We start from the raw sequence: 13,244 nt of genomic DNA, 5'->3' as shown, positions 1-13,244 counted from the left end.
AGCCAATGTTTAAGTAACTTTTTTTGCCAGCAAGAATAGAGTATGAAGTAGTTTTGGGGGGCCTTTTGATTTTTGGTCAGGATTTTCTGGGTTATTCCAATGATGTAGTATGGCTACATATGGAGAGAGAGTGTATCCTGGGCCCCATATAGTCTTTATCACATCTGAGACTTGATTCCAGTATACTGTTGAATCAGGGCAGGACCATAGGCCGTGCATAAGATCAGAGTATGGGTGATGACATTTAGGGCATGCAATCATCCTATTTGACAAGGTATCTTTTTTCGGTATATTAAAAGCGTAAATGGCCCCGTGTATTATTTTATTCTGAGTCTCTCTCCATGATTCGTTTATAATGTATTTTCTAAATATATTCCAGCCTAATCTGATCTTAGTAGGGATTTCAATGTCATCAAGTTGCTGCTTCCAATATTTAAAGAAAATGTCTGGGTGTATCTTTAATAAATTAGATTTCATAGCCGAGTAAAGACTAGAAATTGAGGGAGTACCAGTTGAATATAGTAAAATTATATCTAGTTAGTTTTGAAAGGTCTCGAAGGTGACATCCTTTAAGTTTGACATAATGGATAATCTAATTTGTTCAAATTGGAGGCCATGCTGTAAGGGTAGATCATATTTATCTATACATTCTGGGAACGTCAACCATCTCCGACCATTTGGGTGAAGTAGGTGAGATATGTTATGTATACCTGCTTGCTGCCATTTAAAAAATAATTTATTTTCACTGCCCTGTGGAAATTCCGGATTCCGCCATAGCGGCAAGTGCTTAGAAATTCTGAAACAAAGGCCATAATTTTTTCTAACTGCTTTCCAAGCGGAAATGGTGTCTTTAAAAGTTACTGATCTTTTGATTGCTGGGGGTACAGAAGAGTAGCGAGAGTGTAGAAGTGCAGTTAAATTAAAGGGGTAAGCATAGTCTGATTCCAAAGAGTAATCAGAGCATGTATGTCTTTTGTGGAGCCAGTCAATTATGTAGCGAAAAAGGCAAGCAAGGTTATAATTCCTGATACTTGGAAAATTGATGCCTCCATCATCCTTGGACGACATAAGTTTGTCAAGGCTAATCCTAGGACGTTTTCCTCTCCATATAAAACGACTAAAGGCCTTATTAAGTGTGATTACGTCAGAGTGTTTCAGCAGTAATGGCAGAGTTTGGAGTTGATACATAATTTTAGAAGTACTTATCATCTTAACGAGATGCGCCCTACCTAAAAAAGACAAGGGCAAATCCTGCCACGATTTCAATTGATCAGTAATTTTTTTGATGAGGGGGGGATAATTTAATGTATATAAAGAAGATGGCAACCGGCCTATTTTTATGCCCAAATACGTGATATGTGATGTAGCTATATTAATATCATAGAAAGATTTTTTTGGGTAGTGTTTCATACCCTTTTCAGTTAATGGTAGCAATTCACATTTTTTTGTGTTTATTTTGAATCCAGAATATGAGCCAACATTTTTAAGTAGATCCAACACCAGAGGTAAATGTAGAAAGGGATCTGACATGAACAAAATGATGTTGTCTGCAAAAAAAGCAGCCTGAATTGATTTTTTGTTAAATTGGATGCCTGAAAAAGTTTTAGGGTCTGACAAAATACGGACTAAGGGCTCTAGTGCCAGATTAAAAAGTAAGGGGATAAAGGACATCCTTGTCTCATTCCCTTTTCAAGAGGGAAGGGAGAGGATAAAAAACCTGGGGTACACACCTGGGCTTTTGGAGACGTGTATAAATTACGAATGTAATTAAAAAAGGGGCCTGACAATGACATCTTCGTTAAAACCATGTATGACCAATCTCAACTTATATTATCAAAGGCTTTTTCGGCGTCAAGGGAGATAATTGCTGTGGATCCCTTTAGATCAGGAGTAGAGTGGATTTTATCGAGCGCCAATAATACTTTCCTAATATTTAGCGTGGCTGAGCGACCTTTAACAAAGCCTGCTTGTACATGGGATATAAGGTGGGGTAGAATGGAGGCCAGTCTATCAGCCATTATTTTAGATAAAAGCTTAATGTCGATATTTATAAGTGAAATCGGTCTGTATGAATTGGGGGATAATGGATCTTTGTCTGGCTTTAGTAATAATTTGACATAAGTCATATTTGCGGAAGGGAAAATGGGATTGCCACAAATTATTTTGTTGAAGATCGGTACTAACAACGGGGACACCTCTTCCGTTAAGGATTTAAAGAAGTCAGAAGTGTATCCATCAGGTCCAGGGGCTTTGTTTGGTTTCAAATTTTTAATTGTAGTGGTAATCTCCTCCAATGAAATAGGTTTATTTAATATAGATTTATGTTCCTCCGAAAAAAAAGGTAATTTGACCTTATCCAAGAGTGTATCAGAGAGGGGCAAGGTTTGTTTTGTTTTTTTGTATAGGTCCTTATAGAATGAGCCTAAAATCTCATTAATTGATTTAGGGTCCGTGTGAATAACCCCATTAATATTTCTTAATTGAAATATTCCCTGTGGCTTTCTCATACCTTTAGCTAAATTGGCCATCATCCTCCCCGATTTGTTACCAAACCTATAAAAGAATGCTTCTGTTTGAGATAAATGGAATTTTTCTCTCATATCTGCATATTGGTTGAATTCAGATTGTTTTTGAGACCAATGTGTTTTATTAAGAGGGGAAGGATCAAGAAGAAATGTAGTGTAGGCTTGTTTCAGTTCAGAGGACAGTTCACTATATTTTTTCATAACCCTTTTTTGAGAGAAAAGTATACGCCAAAATTTTTCCTCTCAGTACCGCCTTGGCCGATTCCCACAATAATGTGGGGTTATCTTGGTGTGCCGAATTATCAGATAAGAATTCGCTCCACCATATCTTGAGAGAGGAAATAAATGAGTCGTCTTTGCAAAAGTAATCTGGAAATCTCCACAAGAAGTCAGGGCCCCGAGGGAAATCCTTTGATAGTTCCAAGCTCACTGAAGAATGATCAGAAATAACAATATCATCAATTTAGCCAACAGAGGAGAAGATACAAAAAAGTAGTCAATACGAGACCAAGAGTCGTTGGCGTGTTAGAAGCGCGTATATTCCCTATTACTGGGGTTCAAAAACCTCCAAGAATCAATTAATTGGCAGCTAGACAAAAAAGGTGCTAGTGCTTTGACATGCGAGGTAACCGATTGCAGAGTACCAGTAGTGTTTTTCCTATTCTCATGAACTGAAACCACCGAGTTAAAGTCTCCACCTATTATTTTGTTAGGGTTGGAGTCAAATAAGAGTCTAGTCTCCAATTGTTTAAAAAAAGGTTTGTTGCCTACGTTAGGCGCATATACATTGTAGATAAGGTTCCACAAGACGTAGATAATGTTAATTGAATCAACCTCCCTTCTCCATCCTGCTGCTGACTTATGACCTGGTGTATAAACTGCTTATTAATAAGGATTAAGACTCCAGCCTTTCTATCTACGGACGGTGAACCATAGATACCCCCAACCCATAATTTTTTCATCCGGGGGAAATCTGCTTCAGGCAAATGTGTTTCTTGTAGAAGGGCTATGTCAGGCTTTAAACGTTTTAAATGTCTAAGGACTTTCATCCATTTTTGGGGAGAGCGCATACCTTTAACATTCCAAGATACGATATACATATTTAAAGACTGTAAAGATAGACATGTTTGGTGAACAACTTACAAAATAATGATGACATGTAGTTAGATTACGTACTAACGAGCAAAGCTCGAACATGTGAAACAAACCCAAAAAAACAATATACAAAAGTTTTAAAGAACTGACCTAGCAAGAGCGTAAACATTTTTAACTGCTCGCTAGGGAAAAGACTATCTCCTGGGCTTTACTTCTGCCCGACCATGTGTGCAATATAACAGATTACATTTAAATTTAGATTCAAATTCAAACCTAACTCCCCCCTTAATTAAGGTAATTTATCAGAATTTTCTCAAACAATTGCCTTCATAAAAGACTTTCACTCCAGGGCCACCAGGCGTATAAAAGGAGAAACTCATTAAATCAACGATTGTTATAGCTCTGGTCTCCTTGTTTCGTGGGTCTCCTAGGTGACTGTGAACTAGAGGAAGTTTTCACCTGGAGGGTCTGTTCAGGACTGGGCCCAGGAGACTGTTGACAAAAGAGTCTGCCTTATCAGGTGAGATAAATTCCCGGAAAGAGCCATCAGTGTCTTTCAGGCGAAGAGTAGCCGGGTAGCGTAGTTGAAAGCGGATTTTTTCTTTGCGCAGTCTGGTGCATAAAGCACTGAAGGACTTCCTTTTCCTGGTTACTTCAATTGAGTAGTCTTCGAAAAGCAGGATTTTATGGCCTTGAATGATCAATGGGTGGTTTAATTGTTTGTAAGCTCGGATAATGTCAGCTTTATCATTGAAATCCAAAAATTTCATAATGACCTGTCTTGGCCTGGTAGTATTGTGGGCTCCAGAGACAGAGGGTGGAGGACCAATTCTGTGGACCCTTTCTACCTTTTTACCTTCGGATAATTTTAGGGCTTTTGGAACTTCGTTCTCACATAGTCCCTCTGAAGACCGCTGAGGGAGCGGCCTGAAAAATGCTCGACTTTCCCATAGACTTACATTGGGCTCGTTGCTCGGATCGAGCACCTGAGCATTCCAATTTGCTCGACCCGAGCAATGAGCACCCGAGCATTTTGGTGCTCGCCCATCATTAATTATTACTTAATAATAAATTGGTGAATTAGGGAGTGTTTCTTGTTTTTATTTAACTGTTTTTATGTCTTTCAGGTTCCCATTTTTGGGCTACTCCTGATTTGCTAGATTAAGCCAGATCTTTAGGGTGTTTTTTTTGCTTTTTAATAAGTTGGTGAGTGAAGTGTGGGGGAGTGTTTTCTAAAATAAACTATTTTATCCTGTGTGTGTTTTTTTTATTACTGGGTTAGTAATATATAACAAACTGTGAGGAAAACAATGGCCTGGAAGGGGTATATTGATAATGTATTTACAAAATGGGGAGAACCGCAAAAGAGACCCCTCTCTAACAAGTCGTGAAACTTAGCCTTTATTTCATATTTGATTAAAAACGCCTAGGGGTATATAAAAAACTTTGTCCCTAATCTGCCTTTAGTATTTTATAGTGGTATTCGTATTTCTACACACACTTAGCGGCACTTGGGTGCCTTCTATCAAACGGTAAAAAAGAAAAAACTGTACTCATAGCACAAGGAGCAATGCTCTTCTGGCAAACACTGTCAGCAAAGTGAGCTTCTGGTCTTGGATTTTATCCTAAGTCATGTGATAAGGCTCGTTAAAGGGTCAATATTGACTTTTAAGATTGATACTTCCAATAGGTGGCACTACAGTTCTGGCTCTATTCCTCTCTGAAGAGACAATTTGCATAATTCCCAGAAAAACATTGCGGTTTGAAAAGTCTCCTCACTTTGACATGCTTAGCATGTCGCTCTCCGCAACGAGAAACGTTACTTCTTAGATAACGGTCTGATGCCTCTCACCCAGCCAAACCAGAACTCACACTTTGTTCCGACAAGGGGCAGTACCCCAAAACACAGTGTCGGCAAACTGAGCTTCTGGTCTTGGCTTTTATCCTAAGTCATGTGATAAGCATCGTTAAAAGGTCAATATTGACTTTTAGGATTGCTATTTCCAATAGGTGGTGCTAGAGTTCTAGTTCTCTTCCTTTCTGAAGAGACAATTTGCATATTTCCCAGAGGAGCATTGCGGCTTAAAAAGTCTCCTAACCTTGACGTGCTTAGCATGTCGCTCTCCGCAAGGAGAAAAATTACTTCTTAACACCATGGCTTGATGCCAGCTGACATTATGAAGCTGACATCAACCCCATAAACTATTCCCTCGTTTGAAACCATACAAGGGCAATCGGGAAGAGTCGGGCAAAGTGCCCGAATTGGCCCATCTCATAGATGGGAAAATTCTGGGGCGACTGCGGGCGTAGGCAGGAAGGGGGCCAATATTCATGGACCTTTCCAGCTTGGTATTATAAACCTGCACCTGTCTGCTTTACTTGGACTGGTTATCAAAAATAGGGAGGACCCCACATAATTTTTTTAAATTATTTCTTTATTTATGATATACATGCGTTTTTTGCATTGCCGCAAGACCAATTGACATGCTGCGGCTCAAAAACACGCACTGCAGGTGACTTTATGCAGTGTAAAAAAAGAAGCACAGTGGACATGGGATTCTGTTAATCCCATCCACTGTACTTGTACTGTACAACACAGTAAAAATACGCTGCGTCCAAAATGCTACTATTCCTTATCGTGTGCACACAGTCTAAATCTACAATATTCATATTCCAATAAAAACAAGTAAAACCATTGCATTAAAAGGATGCTTCAAATTTTTTGATGCCAAGAATGTGCAAAGGAGTCATCAAAGCAAAAGGTGGCTACTTTGAAGAACCTAGAATATAAGACATATTTTCAGCTGCTTCACACTTTTTTGTTAAGTATATAATTCCACATGTGTTAATTTATAGTTTTGATGCCTTCAGTGTGAATGTACAATTTTCATAGTAATGAAAATACAGAAAAATCTTTAAATGAGAAGGTGTGTCCAAACTTTTGATCTGTACTGTATAGAACCGACCCCCCTGTATACAGATAGATAGATATAAAGCACAATGTACACTCTAATGTAAATTTATCAAAATCAATTGTTTAGCTGAAGCTTATGTTATGACCAAAAATGTTTAACATTTGATAATATTTATTCTATTATTTAACGGATATATTCAGGCCTGTATTTTCTGCTAGTGCCGAAGTTCTTTTTGCAATTTAGATTACTTTTTTCTTCAGAGCACCCGAATAGACCAGTGAGCGACCCCTCTCTTTTCTATTAATCATTTTTGGATCCCTCTCCTGGGACATTGCAGCAGGTACGTGTTCACACTATTAGAAGTTTGATAGCCTTTTTTCTAACCATGCTTCCCTCCCACTAATTCCTTCTATTCATTCACAGGTGGTTTTAACTTTCTCTACCAGCCCATACATCGTAGGTTTAAAGCCCAAGCAGAGACATATTGTCCATAGAGACTTACAGCCCAAGAGTGGCATATCCAGTGGTAGCTTAGCGTAGTTACCCATTATATGAAGGTTACCTTGTCATGGTTGATAGGCACACATGAATTGGCCAAATTATGCACAAAAAACCTTCATTTTGTAAAGTGACATCAGTCTAGATGCAATATTTCTTATGAATTCATGTATGGAGTGCCGAAGTTCTTTTTGAAATTTGTATTTTCCGCTAGGCACATATTGAAGCCAAGAGGATTATCTATAAACATCTCTGTCCGTTTGCAGTCTGCTCCCTTAGTGCCTGAGATCTGAGCCCCCAAAGTCGGAGGAGCATTTTCAGATGCAGATCTTTAGTGTGAGACTTTGATAGTATGTGCCAAATACGGCACTCACTATCACAGTCTCACACTTAGCATTAACCAGGTAGCCTTGCTTCTTGGGGTGCTGCTCCTCAGGGAAATGGCATACATGAGGAGTACCTTGAAAGGGGAGAGCGAGTGCTACAAAGTGTATATCTCCAATTTTCGATTGGACCTTCGGAACCAGAGCAAGCGGTACAGAAGTTAGACATGTCTGGTACTGGAACCACTTTGACTATTACCAGGTGCCACCACTCATTGTGTAGGTCTACTTGAGCTCTGTACACTCTACAAGTTTGGGCCATCTTGGACCTTCACAAGCCGAGATATCAGCACTGGAAAGTGGGTAACCACATCAGTAGACATGGGCCGCATGGTCAGAGGGGGATCACGGCTCTCGGGGTGCTGCTCCTCGGTAAAAGGTGTGTCTCTCTCAGGAGATGAATTCCTGGAAAGGAGATGGTCCAATCTACAGAATGTATATCTCGGATTGTTTATTGGACCCATGGTTCCAGAAAAATCCAGGTTAAAGTGAGATAGGGAAACCCCATTCATTCCTCCCATTGACTTAACATGGTCCTGGGGGTGCCCTATTCTCCGAGCCACCAAAAACCACAGGAGGGTTCAATCAAAAAGCTGCATAGTGAATATTGAAGCCAAGAGGATTATCTAAATACATCTCTGTCCGTTTGCAGTCTGCTCACTTAGTGGCTGAGATCTGTGCCCCCAAAGTTGGAGGAGCATTTTCAGATGCAGATCTTTAGTGTGAGACTTTGATAGTATGTGCCAAATACGGCACTCACTATCACAGTCTCACACTTAGCATTAACCAGGTATGGGTGCCTTGCTTCTTGGGGTGCTGCCCCTCAGGAAAATGACATACATACACATGTGAGGAGTTGCTTGTAAGGGGAGAGCGAGTGCTACAAAGTGTATGTCGCCGATTTTTGATTGGACCTTCGGAACCGGAGCAAACGGTACCAATTTTAGACATGTCTGGTACTGGAACCACTCTTGATATTAACAAGTGCCACCACTCATTTTGTAGGTCTACGTGAGCTCTGTACACACTGCAAGTTTGGGCCATCTTGGACCTTCACAAGCCGAGATATCAGCACTGGAAAGTGGGTAACCTCATTTAGTAGACATGGGCCGCCTGGTCAGAGGGGGGTCACGGCTCTCGGGGTGCTGCTTCTCAGTACAAGATGCCTCTCACTCAGGAGATGAATCCCTGGAAAGCTGACGGGCCAGTCTACAGAACTTATATCTTGGATTGTTTATCGGACCCACGGTTCTGGAGAAATCGAGGTTAAAGTGAGATAGGGAAATGCCATTGAATCTTCTCATTGATGTAACATGGTGCTGGGGGTGCCCTCTTCCCCGAGCCACCAGAAACCGCAGGAGGGATCAAAGAAAAAGCTGCATAGTGCGTATGGAAGCCAAGAGGATTATCTAAGACAGGGGGTGGAACCAGGCTTGGGATTTAAAAAAAAAAAACATATCTCTCTATCTATATATATCTCTCTCTATATATCTATCTATCTATCTATCTATATCTCTAGGTCCGGTGCCTAGGGTGGTGGGTCGTGGGGGCGGAGCTAGGCTCAGGATTTAAAAAAATAAATATATATTTTTTTTTCAAATTTCCCCTCCCTTCCCCAGACTCCATAACAAAACTGGAGTTTTCGCCGGCATGTGGGGGTGGCGGTTATCCCTGTACTTATTCTTATTAGTGTCTTTAAGATGCTATTTCAAATGAAAGTTGGTGTGCGCCGGTAGTTTCGGGGTTAGTGCAGCTCCAGTCAGCTCCCTGAGCCCTCGGGCTGTGGCGTGCGCACGCTGCTGATGACCAATAATTGTTAACCTTTGATAATATTGATTCAATATTTAAAGGATATATACTCCATGAGAATGAATATTTGAACACATGGCGTCAGAAACGCGTTGCTGCGCTGTCTGGGCGTTATTTCATGTAGATTTTATTCTACTCCCGTCAATACATTTTGCACATTATTGGAAGCTGGATATATTATTCTTATCACATTATTGAGTAATTGTGTATATGTATAGATTGTCTTTATTCCACCTGATGCACATTATTATTGTACACTGTATATGCACTGTTACAATTATTTCAGAATTGCTGCTGATTAATTGTATAATTTGGCTGCCTTAAATATTCTGCACTTGCACTTGGTACTTGCTTAAAGGTCCACGATATGGGACCGAAACTCCACCACATGGGCTATTGGCTTTTTTTTTTCACTTACTTTGTGTGCTGCTGTATTACATTACTAGCATGTACCTAGAGGGCTTTCCTGGGGAGGGAGATGCTGTATGTATGTATGTCGGACCTGGGGAGGGAGATGCTGGCTGTGTGTATTTTGGACCTGGGGAGGGAGATTCTGCGCTGTGTGTCGGACCTGGGGAGGGAAATGCTGCGCTGTGTGTTGGACATGGGGAGGGAGAGGCTGCACTGTGTGTCAGACCTGGGGAGGGGGATGTGAAGCTGTATGTATGTCGGACCCGGGGAGGGCGATGTGAAGCTGTATGTATGTCGGACCAGGGGAGGGCGATGCTGCGCTGTGTCGGGCCTGAGGAGGGAGGTGCTGCGCTGTGTGTCGGACCTGGGGAGGGAGATGCTGCGCTGTGTGTCGGACCTGGGGAGGGAAATGCTGCGCTGTGTGTCGGACCTGGGGAGGGGGATGCGAAGATTTATGTATGTTGGACTCGGGGAGGGCGATGTGAAGATGTATGTATGTCGGACCCGGGGAGGGCGATGCAAAGCTGTATGTATGTCGGACCCAGGGAGGGCGATGCGAAGCTGTATGTATGTCGGACCCGGGGAGGGCGATGTGAAGCTGTATGTATGTCGGACCTGGGGATGGTGATGCGAAGATGTATGTATGTCAGACCCGGGGAGGGCAATGCAAAGCTGTATGTATGTCGGACCCGGGGAGGGAGATGCTGCGCTGTGTCGGACCTGGGGAGGTAGGTGCTGAGCTGTGTGTCGGACATGGGGGGGGAGATGCTGCGCTGTGTCGGACCTGGGGAGGGAAATGCTGCGCTGTGTGTTGGACCTGGGGAGGGAGAGGCTGCGCTGTGTGTCGGACCTGGGGACGGAGATGCTGCACTGTGTGTCGGACCTGGGGAGGGGGATGCTGCGCTGTGTCGGACCTCGGGAGGGGGATGCGAAGATCTATGTATGTCGGACCCGGGGAGGACGATGTGAAGATGTATGTATGTCGGACCCGGGGAGGGCGATGTGAAGCAGACTATACTGCAATCTACTATTTTTTTTTAAAACTATACTATAGCAGATTTATCTTAAACCTCCCCCTATACAAGCAGCTAATTAACATTTAATGTCTTTTCAGAGAGAGAAGCTTCAATACAGAAATACACAGCCCCCCTCCCCCAGCATTGCCATACACTGAGAGCAGACTAGACTGCCATCTACTGTTCATTTATAAGAATACACCATAGCAGATTTATTTCCACAATACATGCTGTTCACTCTAGAATATACAACAAAATACAGGATATAAGGGAAAATACACTGTAAGGCTGAGTTCACATGTTAGTTTATTGTTTAGTTTTTCATATCTGTTATTGTAAGCCAAAACCAGGAGTGCATGAAAAATACAGAAGTGGTGACATGGGAGGCAGTATTTAGTACTTGAGGTGGCTGCACCCCAAAATGTGTCTTCTCAAATGGACCCCAAAATGTGACTGTAGCCCAGAAATGTTTACTAAAAATAATTAGTGTAAAAAAAAAAATAAAAAAATTCCAGTCCCCTTTAAGCCCCCCAAAATTGTAGGGGGTCAAGTAACTCCTCAACTTGCATCTGACCTGCCCCCAAAACATTCAGGTGTTTCAATATTTGTGTTCAAAGAAAAAGAAAGAGAAATATCGGTCATACACAGATTTCCTACAGAGATACATTGGGCAGCCCTACGGCTGACAGAAGTAGAGGCCTGAAGCCGTACGGCTGCAAAACAGAGCAATGCAATGCACTGAGAACAGACTATGTTTGGGTCAGTTTTTCATATCAGTTATTGTAAGCCAAAACCAGGAGAGGATAAAAAAATACAGACGTGGTGACGTGGGAGGCAGTTTTTAGTACTTGAGGTGGCTGCACCCCAAAATGCATCTTCTCAAATGTACCCCAAAATGTCCCCCAAAATGTGACTGTAGCCCAGAAAGAATCACTTGTGGTACATAAAAAAACAGGATTCATTATTTTAGATGTTGAAGGTAGTATTTAGCACTTTGGGGGATGCACCCCAAAATGTCTTCTCAAATGTACCCGCAAAATGTGTCATTTCTAAAAATAATCACTTGGGGGACACAAAAAACAGGATTCAGTAAGTTAGGGGCAGTGGGAGGCAGTATTTATTACTTGAGGTAGTTGCACCCCAAAAAATGTATCTTTTCAAATGGACCCCAAGATGTGAATGTAGCCCAGAAATGATCACAATAAATAACTAGTGTAATAAGTAAAAAAAAAAGTTCCAGCCCCCTTTAAGCCCCCCCAAATTGGAGGGGGTCAAGTAACCCCTCAACTTGCATCTGACCTGCCCCCAAAACATTCAGGTGTTTCAATAATTGTGTTCAAAGAAAAAGAAAGAGAAATATCGGTCATACACAGATTTCCTATAGAGATACATTGGGCAGCCCTACGGCTGACAGAAGTAGAGGCCTGAAGCCGTACGGCTGCAAAACAGAGCAATGCCATGCACTGAGAACAGACTATGTTTGGGTCAGTTTTTCATATCAGTTATTGTAAGCCAAAACCAGGAGAGGATAAAAAAATACAGACGTGGTGACGTGGGAGGCAGTTTTTAGTACTTGAGGTGGCTGCACCCCAAAATGTATCTTATCAAATGTACCCCAAAATGTCCCCCAAAATGTAACTGTAGCCCAGAAAGAATCACTTGGGGTACATAAAAAACAGAATTCAGCATTTTAGGGGCTGTTGAATGTAGTATTTAGCATTTTGGAGGATGCACCCCAAAATGTGTCTCCTCAAATGTACCCCCAAAATGTGTCAGATTTCTACAAATAATCAATGGGGGGGTCATAAAAAACAGGATTTAGTATTTTAAGGGCTGTGGGAGGCAGTATTTATTACTTGAGGTGGCTGCGCCCCAAAAATGTGTCTTCTCAAATGGACCCGAAAATGTGACTGTAGCGCAGAAAGAATCACTTGGGGGACATAAACAGGATTCAGCATTTTAGGGGCTGTTGAAGGTAGTATTTAGCACTTTGGAGGATGCACCCCAAAATGTGTCTCCTAAAATGTACCCCCAAAATGTGTCAGATTTCTAGAAATAATCACTTGGGGGACCTAAAAAACAGGATTCATTATTTTAGGGGTTATTGAAGGTAGTATTTAAGCACTTTGGAGGATGCATCCCAAAATGTGTCAACTCAAATGTACCCCCAAAGTGTGTCAGATTTCTAGAAATAATCACTTGGGGGGACATAAAAACAGGATTCAGCATTTTAGGGGCTGTTGAAGGTAGTATTTAGCACTTTGGAGGATGCACCCCAAAATATGCCTCCTCAAATGTACCCCCAAAATGTGTCAGATAATCACTTGGGGAACATAAAAACAACAGGTTTCAGTATTTTAGAGGCTCTGGGAGGCAGTATTTATTACTTAAGGTGGCTGCACCCCAAAAAATGTGTCTTCTCAAATGGACCCCAAGATTTGAATATAGCCCAGAAATGATCACTATAAATAACCAGTGTAATAAGTAAAAAAAAAAAAAAAAAAATTCAGTCCCCTTGAAGCCCCCCCAAAACAGGAGGGGGTCAAGTAACTCAACTTGCATCTAACCTGCCCCCAGAAATATCGGTCATAC

Source organism: Phyllobates terribilis, unplaced genomic scaffold (genome assembly GCF_046119375.1).
Source record: "Phyllobates terribilis strain yellow unplaced genomic scaffold, ASM4611937v1 Scaffold_89__1_contigs__length_6337102, whole genome shotgun sequence".
Classification (NCBI taxonomy): domain Eukaryota; kingdom Metazoa; phylum Chordata; class Amphibia; order Anura; family Dendrobatidae; genus Phyllobates; species Phyllobates terribilis.
This window is presented reverse-complemented; position numbering follows the sequence as displayed.